Raw genomic sequence first — 19,292 nt, forward strand, 5'->3', positions numbered from 1 at the left:
GTAATCCCAGCACTGTGGGAGGCTGAGGAGGATGGATTGAGCTCAGAAGTTCAAAACCAGCTTGGGCAACACAGTAAAACCCATCTCTACCAAATAACAACAACAAACACACTAGCCAGGTGCGGTGGTGTGCACCTAGAGTCCCAGCTACTGGGGAGGCTGAGATGGGAGGATCCCTGGAAACTCAGAAGCAGAGGCTGCAGTGAGCTTGGATCATACCACCTCACTCTAGCCTGAGTAACAGAGCAAGCCTGTCTCAAAAACATCTTTGTCATTTTAAGCCACTGAAATTTTTAGTTTGTAGGTTTCTACAGCATAACCTAGCCCACCCTGACCAATATCAGCACAGAAAGGTCTAAAAATCAAGCCTCTTCCTTTGTAACAGCTACTCCAAAACTCACTCTACAGTGATTTACTCCCTAAAAAGCAAGGGAGAGTCTGATCGGTGTTTAGAGACTTTCAATTAAAGTAATACCACAATACCCTTTGGGAGTTAAAACATTTATAAATCTCAGTCTTCACTGATTGTCATGCTGTAGTTCAGGCCTTCTGTGTGGATATCCCTAAAGACTTTGATTAAACCACAAAATCTACCCCCTCTCCACCTTCTGGAGCCTAAAGAGTTTCCCGTGAATGTGCAAGCCACTGTGTTCGGTTTCTAGGGCTGCAGGAACAAAGCAGCACACTGGGTGGCCTCACAGTTCTGCAGGATAGGCCTCAGAGTAAGGGGTCTGGAGGGTTCAGTTCCTTCCAAGACCACAAAAACCAGGATCTGTTCAAGCCTCTCTTTAGCCTGACATGGCCATCTTTCCCTTTTCATGTATGTTTGTATACAAATTTCTTTTTGAGATGGAGTCTCACTGTTGTCACCCAGCCTGGAGTGGCAGTGGCATGATTTGGGATCACTGCAACCTCTGCCTCCTGGCTTCAAGCAATTCTCCTGCCCCAGCCTCTGAGTAGCTGGGATTACAGGCACCCACCACCACACCTGGCTAATTACTGTGTTTTTAATAGGGACGGGGTTTCACCACATTGCCCAGTCTAGTCACAAACGTCTGACCTCAGGTGATCCACCCGCCTCAGCCTCCCAAAGGTCTGGGATTACAGGGATGAGCCATCGCACCTGGCCAAATTTCCTCTTCTTAGAAGGCCAACAGTCATGCTGGATCAGGGCTCACCCTATTCATCTCATTTTAATGGAATTACTTCATTAAAGACCCTATCTCCAAATATAGTCACATTCTAAGGGACTGGAAGGTTAGGACTTCAACAGGAATTTTGGTGAGGAGAACATAACTCAGCCCGTAACAACCACCCTCTGAAAGGTAGGGTTTGGAGTCTTCACGAGCTTGTGAAGATATCTGCCTGTGGTTGGTTCATTTGCAGGTTGCATTTGGTCTAAGAAAGATGAAAAGGATCAGGAAAATCTTAGCTCTATTCTTATCTACGTGGTCTTATCCTATCACAAGCTTCTGCAGCAGGGGAGGCCGCCCTTTTGAGGCCCCTTTTCCCAGTATGTAGCAGAGAGGAGGACAGAAAGGGGTGTCATAACCTGGACTGAACACACCTGATTCCATGACAATACGTGAATATGCATTTGGAATCAGTTAATACAAATTTGTTGTCACTTCCACTCAACAGACACCTTGGAGTGCCCAGCTTATCACTCAGGCATCACTTTGCTTACTCAGCAACAGTTCTGGAAAGCTGAGAGTACTGGATTCCATATTTTATAGACGAAGAAACTAAAGCTAAGGTCTTCTGGCCAGGATCAAAGCTTGTAGGTAAAAGTGCTGGGAAGTTTCCAGATGGGGTTCCTTGGAGGGTGGAATTGTATCTTACTCTAAGAGACACACAGGCCTCCGTGATGAAGAACATAGGCCTTGAGCTGGTCCAGGTCTATGACTTTGAACCAGTCACTTGCCATCACTGTGCCGGCTTCCTCATCTGTACAATAGAAAATTTCCTATTACCTATTTAGTGGGGTTGTGAAGACTGGAAGGGATAATATAAGCAAATCCTTCAGCACGGTGCCTAACAGTGTGCTAAGCATCTGCTGTTCTTCAGCTCAATGCCTAACAGACAGCTAAGTATCTGCTGTTATTCCCAGCTTGTACAGCATCCAGCACATAGATGATCTCCATCTATCTATGCTGAATAAGGAAAGGGACGTTTGAATGGGGAAAGGTCGTTGGCTAAATGGCAGTACCTATGGCTGCAAGATCAAGAAAAAGCTTTTTGTGTTTGTTGCTTCAGTTTTTAGTTTAAGAGAGATATAGATGTGTAATAAGCAAATAAATTAATGAACAGACACTGTAGGGGGAAGCTAGGATGCTGTGGTAGGGTACGGCTACTTCTTGGGCCACCACACGCACCCTGAAGGCCAGGCACAGGGTCTAATGAGGGAGGGCTGGTGTGGCTGGCACCTCTGCACCACACTGAGTAATGCTGGTTTCTCACTTGTTCTCTGTTGATGAGCATTTTGCACTGTAAAATACCCTAACTGAACAGTGCTACATAGACTCTTAAAAGTCACAGAGAGCCGGGCACAGTGGCTCACGCTTGTAATCCCAACACTTTGGGAGGCCAAGGCAGATCATTAGGCCAGGAGATCAAGACCATCCTGGCCAACATAGTGAAACCCCCATCTCTCTGAAAATACAAAAATTAGCTGGGTGTGGTGGTGCATATCTGTAGTCCCAGCTACTTAGGAAGCTGAGGCAGGAGAATCACTTGTACCAGGAGGCAGAGGTTGCAGTGAGCTGAGAAGGCACCATTGCACTGCAGCCTGGTGACAAAGCGAGACTCTATCTCAAAAAAAAAAAAAAGTCACAGAGACTGGGTGTGGTGGCTCACACCTGTAATTCCAACTCCCTGGGAAGCCAAGACAGGAGGATTGCTCGATCAGGAGTTTAACACCAGCCTGGAGAACATAGTTTGACCTCATCTCTACAAAAAATTTAAAAATTAGCCAGGTATGGTGGCACATGCCTGTAGTCCCAGCTACTCCGATGGCTGAAGTGGAAGGCTGCAGTGAGCTGTGACTGCGCCACCGTACTTCAGCCTGGGCAACAGCGAGACCCTGGCAAAAAAAAAAGAAAAAGTCGGTCACAGGGAAAGTTTTGTCAGTGCTGCTGCTGCACCTGCAACATTTCTGAATTCAACAGTGATTAATGCATGTTCTAAGATCCTCCTCAATCTGCTCGCATGCCTGACAGTCTAAAAGTATCGACTACAGCCCATTTTTCCAAGCCCTAAAGTCTTGTTCTATTAATCTCATTCATGCTAAAATTTCCTGCTAAAGAAAGCAGAAGGCTTTAGCTCCAGGCAGGGAAGAAGACCCGCTCGATGCAGTGTGGTCTCCGTTAAATGACTATTAGTTTGCTAGGACTGCTACAACAAAATTACCACAAACTGGGGGACTTCAAACAATATAAACTGTCTCACAGTTAGTTATAGCGGCTGAAGTCCAAAATCAAGGTGCTGGCAGCACCAAGCTTTCTTTGAAGACTCTGGGGGAGAGCCCCTGTCTCCCCCCACTTCCAGCGGGGCCAGCAACCCCTGGCATTCTTTGCTGTGTAGACGCATCACTGCACACTCTGCCTCTGTCTTCATCCGGTCCTCTTCTCTGTCTGGGTCTTCACATGGTGTCCTCCTCCCTGTGTGTCTGTGTCCTCTTTCTCCCTCTTTGTGTAAGGATACCAGGAATTGAATTAGCCCTCTCTAATCCAGTAATCCAGTGATACCAGTTTTTATTTGGTTTTGTTTTTTGAGACAGGGTCTCTGTCACCCAGGTTGGAGTGCATGGATCATGGCTCACTGCAGCCTTGATCTCCAGGGCTCAAGCGGTTCTTCCACCTCAGCCCCTTGAATACCTGAGACTACAGGAACACACCACCACATCAGGGTAATTTTTGTATTTTTGGTAGGGATGGAGTTTTGCCATGTTGCCCAGGCTGGTCTTGAACTCCTGGGCCCAAGTAATCTGCCTGCCTCGGCCTCCCAAAGTGCTGGGATTACAGGCATGAGCCACTGTGCCCAGCCTGACCTCACTTTAAATGGGTTAATTACATCTACAAAGATCGTATTTCCAGATGAGATCACATTCTGAGGTTCCAGGTGAACACGAATTTGGGGGTGGGGACACTTGTCAACCCAGGACAGTGACTACATCTTCCTTTGTGGGAGCTGGGGGCATATTCGAAAGTGGCTGATTAGCTGACTCTCCCAAGGATGCCTTCACCTTAGTCCCTGGCCTGCCTCTAGGTAATGATAATAATAGTTGAGCACTTACTCTGGGCCAGACTTTATGTAATTTTATAAAGCGTAGCTCATTACGTTGCCACAAAAATATTAAGAGGCTCTCATCATCCTCATCTAAAACAGGACACAAAAGGCTCCGAGAGGTTAAATGAACTACAGAGGCCTCCACAGGTGAACCAACTAACTCTGTGCCCATGCTCTCAACCCACATGCTCTGCTGCTTATGGGGGAAACTAGGTATCGGAGTGCTTAGGTCTGAACAAAGTATGCTTCTTTTCTGCCTATTTTGCTTTTTGTATTTTTAGGAAATATGAAACTGTAACATGTGGGGGGAAATACCAAATCAATGTTCTTTTTTTTTTTTTTGAGATGGAGTCTCACTTTGTTGCCCAGGCTGGACTGTAGTGGCACCTCCACCGCCTGCGTTCAAGCGATTCTCCTGCCTTAGCCTCCCAAATAGCTGGGATTACAGGTGCATGCCTCCACTCCTGGCTAATTTTTTTTTTTATTTTAGTAGGGATGGGTTTCACCATGTTACCCAGGCTGGTGGTAAACTCCTAAGATCAGGCAATCTGCCCACCCCGGCCTCCCAAAGTGCTGGGGTTCCATCACATTTTGATTGTTATCTTTATTTCATTGAGACCGAGTCTCACTCTGTCACCAAGGCTGGAGTGCAGTGGCCTGATCTTGATTCACTGCAACCTCCACCTCCTGGGTTCGGGTTCACGTGATTTTCCTGCCTCAGCCTCCCGAATAGCTGGGACTACAGATGTGCACCACCATGCCCAGCTAATTTTTCTATTTTGGGTAGAGATGGGAGTCCCTCCATGTTGTCCAGGCTGGCCTTGAACTCCTGACCTCAAATGTTCTACTTGCTTTGGCCTCCCTAAGTGCTGGGATTATAGATGTGAGCCACTGTACCCAGCCAACGTTCACAGTTTTAAAATAAAACAAAAATATTTGAAATTAACCAAGATAATTCAAACAACTATGTAGTAATGAGAAAGCAAAAGCCTACTTATGAGAAACAGTACAACTCTCTATAAATCAGTCACACACAGCAAATTTAAACCAAAGACCTGGGGTTATGTACCTTCGTGCCACGATTGGGGTTCTTCCCTGAAGCTGTGAGCACCACCGTAGGTAAGGTGCTGGCTCTAGTTTCTCCTTGATTTCGAGAGCAGCTGGTTTCAGGAGTAGGGTGGAGGAAACAACAATCCTTCTAGCACAAACACAATCCTGCCCGAGACAGAGCCCAAGAGGCCTCTTCCACAGGTGCCTCCCTCCAGACTGTACCCTGCAAGCCTGCTCTACCCATCACTAGAGGAAAGGAAGAGGTGGGTATTTTAAAGGAGCCACACCCCCCAGTATCACCTCTCTCACCTGTGAGGTGAGTTATAGCTTCCTACCACACTCTAGTATCATCAGCACTGCAGCCCTGGGGCCACCCAAACTCACTTGTTCATTCCACAATATTCACTGCATTGTGGGCCTATTAGACACTGGGGAAGGAAGGCAGGGACCCACCATGGTGAACAACACGGACAAGTCCCTCCCTTCATGGAGCTTCTGTTCCGCCGGGGAAGTAAACATAAACACGAGCTCATTTCAGAGTGCCAAGAACTGAGAAGCTGCTGATGCAGGGCGCTGTGATCCACGGCGACCTCTGGGTGGACAACGTGCATTGTGTTGTGTGCTCAAGCAGTGCCTCTTTAAGAAGATGACGTTTGAGCAGAATTACAAGAAGGTACGGCTTTGTTAGGCTGAAGCAGGGCCTCAAGAGACAACGCTGAATTTGTTCAGTCCTCCTGGCCTGCCTCCACCTGGGGTAGGCAGAGCCTACCAAGCAAATGAACTTCTGCTGTTGATAATGAGCCTTGATATCCCTTATAGTCAGTACTGCTGAAGCAATGCTACTTAATAGGACAAGTGTAAATTAAATACAAAAGTATTTACAAAGATCTTACTCTGACTGTAAAATAAATGTGTGCGCACAGTTGGATGTAATCTTGTTAACTGCTCAGTATTGGGAAACAATCTACTTCATCAAGGCAGGGGAGGGATGTTCCCTTGGGAACAACTTCTACCTCGATTTACTACCGAAAAAGGGAGCTAGAAGGATGTTATTTAAACCACAGGTCACTTCTGCCATTCTTCTGCGGTGGTTACAGTGAGCCCACACTGTGTCTGAGTTAAGGCTTCCTGAAAGTTGGGAAAAATCTTTGGATTCCACGCAGTGGCTGGGGTAGACTTCACAGAGCTGGGGTTCCCATGGGGTGCTGTCTTTCCTATGTGGAGCCAGGGCTGGGTGACCAGCCTCAATAGCTTTCATTTTCTGTGCCCACCCCAGTATAAAAGGCTGCCTTACATTTAGTCATGGGCATCCACAAGGGGAACGGGACATCAAGTCAACAGCTTGATGCTGGCTCTCTCAATGTCCATTCCAATTGCTTTCTAGCTAAGTTCTGAACTAAAGATTCTGGAAAGCTAAATTCCTTTTTTTTTTTTTGAGATAGGGTCTCACTCTGTCGTCCAGGCTGTAATGCAGTCACACAATCTTGGCTCGCTGCAGCCTTGACCTCCTGGGCTCAAGAGATCCTCCCACCTCAGCCTCCCAAGTAGCTGGGACTACAGGAGCATACCACCCTGCCTAATTTTGTATTTTTACTAGAGACATGGTTTTGCCATGTTGACCAGGCTGGTCTTGAACTCCCGACCTCAAATGATCCGCCTGCCTTGGCCTCCCAAAGCGCTGGGATTATAGGCGTGAGCCACTGCACTCAGCCTTAATGTGAAATTTAAAACTAAAATGACCTAAAGGAGCCCTCTCTGAAGGGTATGAGAGTGTGTAAGATTGATAAAATGGCATCTTGCTAGACATGTCTATTTAAAAATTGGTTAAAAGATATTATTTACTCAATGAACCATAAGAGCTCAAAAAAAAAAAAAAAACAAAAACCCACAAAAAAAACAAACACAATAACAGTCCCTCAGGTAAATGCTCCTTTGGACAGTTTTTTAAATGTGTATCATTTACTTGATAAAGTATAGCAGCCTATCAAGAGAGGAGTTATGGTCTGCTGCATAAATAGGCATTTGGACAGCTTTAAAAATGCATACTCTTTACATCCAAATGCCGAGTGAAAACCCCAGTGGAAAGTGGCTGTTAGGAGCAAAGAGCAACCACTTTTCAAAACCGATAGGTGATCCGGCCAAATGGTGTCTTTAAAGCTCTTCTTCTTCAAGATCTGCACAAACATCTGCTTATTTACTTACTTAAATGATCACTCGGCCGGGAGCGGTGGCTCACACCTGTAATCCCAGCACTCTGGGAGGCGGAGGCAGGTGGATCAAAAGGTTAGGAGATGGAGACCATCCTGGCCAACATGGTGAAACCCCGTCTCTACTAAACTACAAAAAACTAGCCGGGCATGGTGGCGGGTGCCTGTAGTCCCAGCTACTCAGGAGGCTGAGGCAGGGGAATGGCTTGAACCCGGGAGGCAGAGGTTGCAGTAAGCCGAGATTGTGCCACTGCCCACCAGCCTGGCAACAGAGCAAGACTCCATCTCAAAAAAAAAAATCACTCTGGGCCTGGGTTGAGGGTGCGGCCCCTCCCAAGAGCTCAGCCTGGTTCACTGTTCCCAGCCCTGTCTGCTCATCAGAATCAACTGTGGAGCCTTCCCAAGCCCCACCTCAGAGGGGCTAGAACACTGATTGCTTTAAAGGCCCGATGGTGATTCAGTGAGAACCCCAGCCTAGATGCAGAATGTGAAGCCCAGAAAGGCCAAGTAACTTGCCCCAGATCACACAGTGTAAGCCCGGGGTGAGAAGTCAGATATCTGGATCCCTGGTTTCCACTCTTGCGGCTGCTCCATGTTCTCTCCTTTCCTTTCAGAGTTGTCTTTTTAACTGTAATATAATTTCATTCCTTCTTTAATTGCATCTATATTTAAAGTATATTAATAGCGTACAGTAGCTATGCAATCAAATTACCAAGCATTTAGAAAATACAAAGGGAAAAAAACATATTTCCATTCCCCAAACACCAGTTCAGTGAGTACTATTTTATATTCTCTGAGATCCTGTTTTTCACTTCTACATATAAATTTTTCTTTACTTATAAATATGAGTTTATATGTTTGAAGATTTAATATGTTTATTTTAATATTATTTTTTAGAGACAGGTCTTACTCTGTCACCCACACTGGGGTGCAGTGGGGTGATCATGGCTCACTACAGCCTCAACCTCCTAGGGCTCCTCCCACCTCAGCCTCCTGAGCAGCTGGGACTACAGGTGTATGCCATCATGCCCAGCTAATTAAGAGAAACTTGATTTATTTATTTTTATTTTTATTTTTGTAGAGATGAGGTCTTGCTGTGTTGCCCAGAGTGGTCTTAAACTCCTGGGCTCAAGTAATGCATATTTCAAAATTTTATAATCCAACCATTCTATCTTATTACAAAGTCTCTATTGATTTTATATTATTTTTAAAAGTAATATATGTTCACTGAAAATTTCAAGGAAATTTATACGAAATAGAAAATGGGGCCCTGTGCGGTGGCTCATGCTTGTAATCCCAGCACCTTGGGAGGCTGAGGCAGGGGGACTGAGGTCAGGAGTTTGAGACCAGCCTGGTCAACATGGCAAAACCCCATCTCTACAAAAAAAATACAAAAATTAGCTGGGCATGGTGGCACACACCTGTAATTCCAGCTACTCAGGAGGCTGAAGCAAGAGAATCGCTTGAACCCACGAGGTAGAAGTTACAGTGAGCCGAGATTGTGTCAATGCACTCCTGCCTGGGTGACAAGAGCAAACTCTGTCTCAAAAAGAAAATGGAAGGCTAGGCTGGGCACGGTGGCTCACGCTTGTAATCCCAGCACTTGGGAGGTTGAGGTGAGCAGATCAGGAGATCAACAGATTGAGACCATCCTGGTCAACATGGTGCAACCCTGTCTCTATAAAAATACGAAAATTAGCTGGGCGTGGTGGTGCGTGCCTGTAGTCCCAGCTACTCAGGAGGCTGAGGCAGGAGAATCACTTGAACTCGGGAGGCAGAGGTTGCAGCGAGCCAAGATTTCGCCACTGCACTCCAGCCTGGCGACAGAGCAAGACTCCATCAAAAGAAAAGGAAGGAAGGAAGGGAGGGAGGGAGGGAGGGAGGGAGGGAGGGAGGGAGGGAAAATAAAAGAAAATGGAAGGCCCTAAACTCTATCCATCTCAGTTTCTAGAGAAAATCTTTCCTATACATTTTCTGAAATGAAATGATATGATGGGTGCAGTTCTGAAATTTGTTTTTTTCTTTTTCTACTTAAAAGAATGCCTTGGGCATCTTTCCATGTCAGTGCATACTGATCTACCTCATTCATAGTATCCCACTGAATGGATATTCCATAATTCAGTTAACTCATCTTTCATGAAAACATTTAAAAGCCTTTTCTGTAAAAACCAAACAAACATACGAACAACCAACCAACCAACCAAGTAAATCTCTGAGCTTCCTAGCTCAGGCCACCCTCTGGTCCCTGCTGCCCTTCCGAGGGGCACCTCCCCCGTGCCAGTGTCCTAGTGCACATACTGTGCTCTGAAGACAAAGGGCTGGGGAGGAATTCCGTCACTGACTCCCAGACGTGCGGTTTAAAAAAAAAAAGCCCAAAAGGAGTGACACTGATAATCCGACTCCTATCCAAGGCAACTCAAAGAACAGGGAGGCCAAGCCCAGGATGTGCCTGACCTAAATGTGCTTTTAGAAAGCTCCAAAGCTGCCAGGATTCAAGGACTTCGGGTCTCCTATGCAGAGAAATCTTTGTTTCGCTGGTCTCTTCTCCTGCTGCCAGCGCAGGGATGGGAGACAAAATGTAAATAGAGCTATTCAGCCACAGAAACACAGGTGTTTTGATTTGACTTGGTCACAAAGAGGGGAGCATCACACCCTGGGGTCTGTTGGGGGGCTATGGGAGGGACAGTGGGAGGGAGAGTAGGGGAGAGATAACATGGGAAGAAATGTCAGGTATAGGTGATGGGGGGATGGTGGCAACAAACCACCTTGCCATGAATGTACCTATGCAACAATCTTGCATGATCTGCATATATACCCCAGAATCTAAAGTACAATTAAAAATAAATAAATAAATAAATATCAAGGGAGCAAAGGAAGTGGAAACGCATTGTCAGAAGAGTGAATTTTACAGAGAGCAATTTAGCAATGTTTCAAGAGCCTTGAAATACTCTCTTAAACTTTGGACCCAGAGATACTATCTTAGGGAAAATAGCCTCAGAAAACAATCAGATTTGTGCAGAAACATTAAGAGCCCAGGCCCTAAAGACAAACTGCCAAGGTATGAATCTTAAATGCACTCATCTAGTGTGTGGTTTTGGACAGGTTACCCTCTACTGCCTGTTTCCTCATCTCTAAAATGAGAATAATACCTGTACCTCCTCATTGGGCTGCTCTGAAGATTCAATTAACTGACATCAGCCATTTAGAAAGGAGCCTAGGAGGCTTTGCAAACGTTAGCTATTATCATCTGTAATAGCAAAAATTGATGGGGAATTGGTGAAATCAATGACGGGATATTCTGTGGCCATGAAATATCACCATGGAAAATTATATCTCTGAACTGTAAAGATTATGGGCATTTAAAAAAATATTTTACACATTATAAAAGTCTTCTACAATAAGTATCAATTACTTTTATCATCAGGAATACTTTTTTAGAGAGAAGCATCTTAGGGCATATATATTGTACAGTCAGAGTCAGCGCTCCGTATCTGTGGGTATCCTCATCAGTGGATTCGACCAATGACAGATGGAAAATATTTGGGGAAAAAAAAATGGATGGTTGCTTCTATATCCAAAATGTACAGACTTTTTTTCCCCTGGTATTATTCCCAATATAGAATAAGAACTATTTACATAGCATTTGCACTGTTTTAGGTATTACAAGTAATCTAGAGATGATTTAAGGTATATGGGAAGGGCTATGTAAATTATATGCAAACACTATGCCTTGGTACTTGTACGTGAGCTTCCATGGATTTTGGTACCTGAAAGGGGTCCTAGGCTGGGCGAGGTATCTCACGCGTATAATCCCAGCACGTTGGGAGGCCAAGACCGGAGGATCACTTGAGGTCAGGAGTTTGAGACCAGCCTGACCAACATGGTGAAACCCCGCCTCTACTAAAAAAAAAAAAAATTGCCAGGCATGGTGGCACACTTATGTAATCCCAGCTACTGGGGAGGCTGAAGCAGGAGAATCACTCGAACCTGGCAGGTGGAGGTGGCAGTGAGCCAAGATTGCACCACTACACTTCAGCCTGGGTGACACAGCGATACACTAATCCACCTAAAAAAAAAAAAAGTGGGCCAGGTGCGGTGGCTCAAGCCTGTAATCCCAGCACTTTGGGTGGCCGAGATGGGTGGATCACAAGGTCAAGAGATCGAGACCATCCTGGTCAACATGGTGAAACCCTGTATCTACTAAAAATACAAAACATTAGCTGGCCATGGTGGCATGTGCCTGTAATCCCAGCTACTCGGGAGGCTGAGGCAGAAGAATTGCCTGACCCCGGGAGGCAGAGGTTGCGGTGAGCCATTGCACTCCAGCCTGGGTAACAAGAGCAAAAACTCCGTCTCAAAAAAAAAAAAAAAGTGTTGGGGGGGTCCTAATCCCCTGTGGAGACCGAAGGCTGATTGTGCTGCATGCCCCCGGTAATGCTTTTCTCCCTCGTCAGTGCTTCCCCGATGCAGTTGTTTCCTGCTCTCTGGCCTCTCCAGAAGCATGGCCCCTCCCCCATCACAGCTGTCCCACTCTTCACGTCCCTCCTCTCATCCCCCTTACGTGGTCTCTTCTCAGGATGGGGTTCTGTGAACTTAAGCTCTACTGTAAAAAAGCATAAAGCATTATGCTTGCCACACGAATGTATGTTTTACCAGGAAACAAAGACAAAGGATGAAATTCTTAAGAGTGGCATTTTAGGCAATTCCAAGATAATGGAGGAAATTGTGGAATAAGCAGGAAGGAAAATGGCTTCCTAATGCTCCTGAAATCAAAGCCTGTTGATTCATTTGGTTGATTTATTCATTCTGGCTCAGCTCAAAACCACTGACAGCTCAAACTGAGAAAAATCTTATTTCCTGAGAGGTACAAAACTTGCTAAATAAACATGAATGTTAAGAGGCAGGGGAAGGCAGATCACTTAAGTTCGGAGTTCCAGACCAGCCTGACCAACACGGTGAAACTCCTTCTCCAGTAAAAATACAAAAATTAGCTGGGCATAGTGATGTGCACCTGTAATCCCAGCTACTTTGGAGGCTGAGGCAGGAGAACTGCTTGAACCCTGAAGGTGGAGGACACAGTGAGCTCAAATCTGGCCACCGCATTCCTGCCTGGGTGATGGAGTGACACTCCATCTCAAAAAACAAAAAACAACAACAAAAAACGAACATGAATAAAGAAACCAACCCAGAGGCAGGGTGTAAGAGGGCTGGAGGAAGAGCCAGTTCATCCAGGAGAGTTTTATTCTTTGTCATCTAAGATAGGGTTTAAATGAGCCTTTAGGATGTCAAAAAGGAGTCGTCGGGGAATACGCCAATTCCTTACTGAGGGCGAGAAAAACAACAATGACCTCCAAGAACTAGACATGCCTGGCTTTCTGCCCACTGTGGGTAGAAGGAAGAAAAACATGAACGCCCTTTTGAGTTCAGAGGGCGCTTTCCTGGGAAAAGGAAATGATTAGAATTTACATCTGAGCCCAGGTTTCTAACAAAGAAATTGCTTCATAATTTAAAAATTATTCATTCCCGCCTATGCTGTGGCCTCATCCCAGGAAGTAGCAAGTCAACTGTATCCAATGAGGGATTAAAGATAATAAATAAAAGAGTAGCAATTAATTGTGCATCGTGATTTAACAGGCTGGCTTGGCTGGGTCATGCTTGAGTGGCTTATCAAATTTAGCTCTATTATGACTGTCTTGTATTTCAATTGGTGTCTGTGCTCACATCTGAAGGCACTTGTACCATGAGGCGCTTTCAGATAGAAAAGAATTTAAACATATAGATTGTTATAGGATTCTATCAGTCTTACAGCATGAGGCAAAAGTGTTGGAAATGGCAGTTTAATGAGTCATGCAAAGCGGCTCCGTATTCAAAGTCACTGATTCAATTATGTTTCCCCCTCTAAAAGCCGTTGGGGGCAGAGCAATAAAGTTGTTTTTGAGATGCCTTGGTTCTCCCATGCCTTTTTCTAATTCTTGCCCATTTTCTTGCATTTTAAAAAGCAAAGGCATCCAATCAGAATCATTATCAGAGCCAAGCAAGAAAAGTAAATAAATCATAAGGGTGAGGGGATTGGCGAGGGGACTTTAAATGCAGTGCCCTCAATGAGTCCACCCCTTCCTGCACTCACTCTTCTGGCCAGAGCAGAGTTGGGAGGTGGGTGTGGGAAAGGACTCTTGCTGAAATGTGGGTACAAATGTGCTCCTCTCTAGCCCTGTCAGTGTCCTTGGCCCAAGACCTTTGAAGGTGCCCTCAACAGCCCCAACAGGCAAAGGTTTCTCTGCTTGAATGACAAATCTCATTTTAACAGTGCACTAATTCTTTCATTTGCTGCCCTACATGTTTTCATCCTCAGGCCATAATTTTACCTGCCAACTCAGGTAAATAGCCTTTAATAGGACAAAGGCTTTAAAAGGTTATACTCTACTGGATTTTATGCTAAGACTTTGTACTTTCACTGCTGAATCCTCAGAAGAGAGATTTTGTCATATAAACCTATCGTCAGTTGCCCCAAAGGGCCACCTACTTGTAACGCTTTGGGAAGGGAAGGGTGGCTCTATCTGCCCATCAGACAGCTTGGCCACTGCTCCCTCACTGGATGCTTTCCTCCCCTTGGTGTGAGTGGACGGAAGGCTGGGACTGTTCCCACTGTGTCCACTCATCATCTTCCACCATAACATCACTGCACACTGTTATGCAGGAATACTAGACCCGATGGGGCTAGGGACAGCTAACGGAAATCACAACTTAGAAGAGGAGAATTTAAAATTAAACAGGAACATGACTTTTCCCATATACAAAGGTATAGCACTCAAGAAAGAAAGAAAAGGAACAAAATTTAAGATAACTCCCAGTTGGCCGTGGTAGCTCACGCCTATAATCCCAGTACTTTGGGAGGCCAAAGTGGGTGGATCACAAGGTCAGGAGTTCAAGACCAGCTTGGCCAAGGTGGTAAAACCCCATTTCTACTAAAAATATAAAAATTAGCCAGGCATGGTGGCTGGTGCCTGTAATCCCAGCTACTTCGGAGGCTGAGGAAGACAATTGCTTGAACTGGGGAGATAGAGGTTGCAGTGAGCCGAGATTGCGCCACTGCACTCCAGCCTGGGAGACAGAATGAGACTAACTAACTAAATAAATAAATAAATAAAATAACTGCCATGTACTATACCACCTAGAAATCAAAGAAAACCATGAAAACCCTTTAAAAATACAAAGAATTAACCAAGATGCTTACATTCAGTTCCTAGCTTCTCTCTCCCGACAGCATAATATGGGGTAGCATAATTTGTCTGTAACACACCATAGTTAGGCAAAGCCAGACAATTCAAAGTCTCTAGAAACATGGGCTTTAATTTGAATTTTAGGAGACCTTTGTAATTTGTATTTTGGCAATTAGTGACACTCCAGCCCACAGCCACAAATTGGCTTCAGATGAATATCATGTATTTATGGACTTTATTTCTTTTATATTTTCCAAGACACAGTCACATATTTTTGGACACTCTAAATAATTCATTAGATATCCAGCAGGCATAGATCTTATATTAGCTTGCTAAGGTTTCGCACAAACTGGGTGGCTTACACAACAGAAACTTGCTGCCTCACAGTTCCAGAGGCTACAAGTCCAAGATCAAGGTGTCAGTGGGGTTGGTTCTTGTGAGATGTGAGGGAAGGATCTGTTCCAGGCCACTCCCCTAGCTTCTGATGGTCTGCTGGCAATCTTTACCACTCCTTGGCTTGTAGAAACCTCACCCTCATCTTTGCTTTCACCTTCACATGGTGTTCTGCCTGTGTGCATGTCTGTGTCCAAATTATTTCCTTGTTTTTCTTTGTCGTTGTTGTTGTTGTTTGCTTTTGTTTTTGTTTTTGAGATGGAGTCTCACTCTGTCACCCAGGCTGGAGTACAGTGGTGTGATCTCAGCTCACTGCAACCTCTGCCTCCTGGGTTCAAGAGACTCTCATGCCTCAGCCTCCTGAGTAACTGGGAATACAGGCACCTGTCACCACGCCTGGCTAATTTTTTGTATTTTTAGTAGAGATGGGGTTTCACCATGTTGGCTAGGCTGGTCTTGAACTCCTGAACTCAGATGATCCACCCACCTCAGCCTCCCAAAGGGCTGTGATTACAGGCTTGAGCCACTGTGCCTGGCCTACATATTGCCACTCAGGGATATTTGTTAGGAGGACATGCTTTCATAGGGAAAATAGTGAAGTAAACTATTATCCACTTGATGGAACTGCATATATTGATTTCAAATGATAGCTTTGAGCTCAATGTAATGACAGGAGGAAAGTGTATTATTAGTGTCAAAGGGAAAAAAGCAGAATGATAAATGTGTTCTTACGAATTCATATACAATGATTAACAGTTAAAAATAAAGTCCCACACTTTGGTCCAGGCCTGCATGATTCAGCCCTCTGTCCAGCACTCTGACCATATCTCCTCCCTCTCTCCTGTTCTTTTGCTGTGCTCCAGCCTCTCAGGACCTCTTTTGGTGCCTCATACACACCCAGCTTGTTTGCACCCCAGGACCTTTGCACAGCTCTTCCCTCTGCCTGGAATGCCCTTCTCCCTCTCTTCGCATGCTATACGCTTCCCAGCAATTCAGGTCAAGTGTGGCTCAACATCATGCCCTCATGAGGCTTTCCCTGAAAGCCCGATCTAAAGAAGAGAACACAAGCCTCCCTATCACCTTGTTCAATTGTCTTTTCTAGTGAATGTGAAATTATTCTTATTTCAGCTTATTCATTCATTTTCTTGTTTACTTTATAATAACAGGAGCTTTGCCAATTGTTAACTCTTAGATCTCCATATCCCAGAATAAAAGTTGGTCAGTTAGTATCTGTTCTATGAAATGAAAATATGTGGCTGGGCGCAGTGGCTCATGCCTGTAATCCCAGCACTTTGGGAGGCGGAGGCAAGCAGGTCACTTGAGGTCGGGAGCTGGAGACCAGCCTGGCCAACATGATTAAATCCTGTCTCTACTAAAACACAAAAAATTAGCTGGGCATGGTGACGGGCACTTGTAATCCCAGCTACTGGGGAGGCTGAGGCAGGAGAATTGCTTGAACCTGGCAGGTGGAGGTTGTAGTGAGCCAAGATCGCACCACTGCACTCCAGCCTGGACAACAGTGAGACTCTGTCTCCAAAAAAAAAAAAAAAAATGAAATGAAAAGAAAAAATATGCATAAGAAAAATAAAGACAAAGCTATAAAGAAGAAGTTCTAGACAAATCCTCACGTGTATGAGCAAAAATCTCAAGGACTGTATTTGCGACTAATTGTATAACAAGTTAGTTTCTGCTCTGTGGAAAGTGTAAAGCATTCCAACAAAGGTTTTTAATGTAGGTTTTTTTTTGCACCCATGCTGTTGATTGCTAAATGTAATAGTCTGATCATAATGCTGAATAAATGTCGTTTTAAAAAATGTGCTGTGTAAAGTTAATCTATTCTGGAGCCATCTTGGTAAATTTCCCCAACAGTGAGAAGTTAAAATTTCTTCAGGGTGATGATAGGTTCTATTTGGAATTTATCTACAACCTGCTTGGGTGGAGAAGCCACTGTCTTCAGAAACCATGGTGTAATTGATCTGATGGTTACTCTTGTGACCTGAAATTCACCATTCAAGTTCACCCAAGCAAAATCATGTGGTTATAAAAATGATTGTTGGCACATCCTATGCAATCCTAAATTGAATAATGCTACTAGATAAAATTATTGATGGGAATAAAGCTTGTGTATCATCCATCATCATATATAATCAATAAATGATTTAACGCTCTTAAAAAAATAAATAGGAAGGCAATACCTCAAATTGCTAGCATTTTCTACAAGATACCTGAGTAGAGTGATTTATTTTCTCTTCTTAATATTTTTTTATTTTATTTTTTTGAGATGGAGTTTCGGTCTTATTGCCCAGACTAGAGTCTTCTTAATATTTTTATATACTTTCTATAATATTATTTTTCTTTTTTCCCCCTTCCTTCCTTCCTTCCTCCCTCCCTCCCTTCCTTCTCCTCCTCCTCCTCCTCCTCCTCCTTCTTCCTCTCTCTCTCTCTCTCTCTCTCTCCTCTCTCTCTCTCTCTCTCTCTCTCTCTCTCTCTCTCTCTCTCTCTCTCTCTGTTTTAGCATCTCACTCTGTCACCCAGGCTGGAGTGCAGTGGTGTGAATCTTGGCTCACCACAACCTCCACTTCCTGGGCTCAAGCAATTCTCCTGCCTCAGCCTCCTGAGTAGCTGGGATTACAGGTGTGAGCCACCATGCCCAGCTTGGGAGTATGCTATTTTTTATCTAGTTTCTAGAAAACAATATAATGAAAACTGGGTTTAGATGGTTCACCTCAACGTGAATCAACCTTTCTGTAAATATGCTACTACGGTCTGGATGTCCTGCCTGTGTTCAAACTTAATCACCAATATGATGTATTAAAAGGTGGCCTTAGCACCTCAGGCGTAGTGGCTCATGGCTGTAAAACTAAGCAACCTGTGATATTTCATTACAGCAACATGGATGGACTAAGGCCATGGGCTCATACTTGCAAACGAGTCAAGCTTTTTTACTGGAGAGGTGGTTAGTTATTATATCAATTGTAAATAGTTTGCTTTGATCTAAAGACAAACCTAATCTCATTAAATAAAGATCACATACACCTGCTAACAACAACACTGGTAAAATGGGCAGCTTAAGGAAGGGAAGAAAAAAACCAAAAAGTCCCCAAATTAAAAAACAAAACAAAACAAAAACAAATGGAAGTCCCTCCAAATGAACAGTGTATTTATGCCACCTACTGGATGCTTGCTGCATTGCTTAGTCATGGCCTAATTTCCAAGGTTCACTCTTGTCCTCTGACAATCCATAAATCCTCTAGTCCTTTTAATACCCAACTGGACTGCCTTCCTTCCTTAAAGGTCCAGAACTCATTTTTTTTTAAAATTATTACTATTATTTATTTTATTTTTTGAGATGGAGTCTCACTCTGTCACCCAGGCTGGAGTGCAGTGGCATCTCGGCTCACTGCAACCTCCACCTCTCAGGTTCAAGCGATTCTCCTGCTTCCGCCTCCTGAGTAGCTGGGATTACAGGTGAGTGCCACCATCGCTGGCTAATTTTTGTATTTTCAGTAGTGATGGGGTTTCACCATGTTGGTTGGCCTGGTCTCGGACTCCTAACCTCATGATCCACTCACCTCAGCCTCCCAAAGTGCTGGGATTACAGGCGTGAGCCACTGCATCCAGCCTAAGGTCCAGAACTGTTAACTGATATGCACTGGGCACAGTTTCTGGTTTTATGAGTAAAAAGGACCTTCTGAAAATCAACCCATTCTGCAAGTCCTTGCTCAAGGCTCCTCCTCTGCAAAACCCTATCTGACCCACTGAGGTGCAGGATCAGCCCCTCCTTCGGCCAACTCTTTCTCCTCAGTTGACAGCTCACCTAACCTTGTGTTGTGAGGGCTGGTGTGTCTGTCTCCCTGTCAGCATTTATGTATCTGGGGCCACATTGCTTCTTCCCACCTGCTTTGTACCTGGAGTGTCATAAGGATGGTGTTAATCCAGTCTGACCTGTTCCAGTGCTATAATTCATTCTATCCTCACAAAAACCCTATAAGTAGAGTTCATCATGCCTGTTTCACACATAAGGAAACCAAGGCATGGAAGGGTTAATGAACTGCACCAAGGCCATCAATGTAGAAGTGGCAGGGCAGGGCTGGGCGTGGTGGCTCATGCCTGTAATCCCAGCACTTTGGGAGGC

This window comes from Callithrix jacchus, chromosome 1, assembly GCF_049354715.1.
Source record: "Callithrix jacchus isolate 240 chromosome 1, calJac240_pri, whole genome shotgun sequence".
In the NCBI taxonomy this organism is placed as follows: Eukaryota; Metazoa; Chordata; class Mammalia; order Primates; family Cebidae; genus Callithrix; species Callithrix jacchus.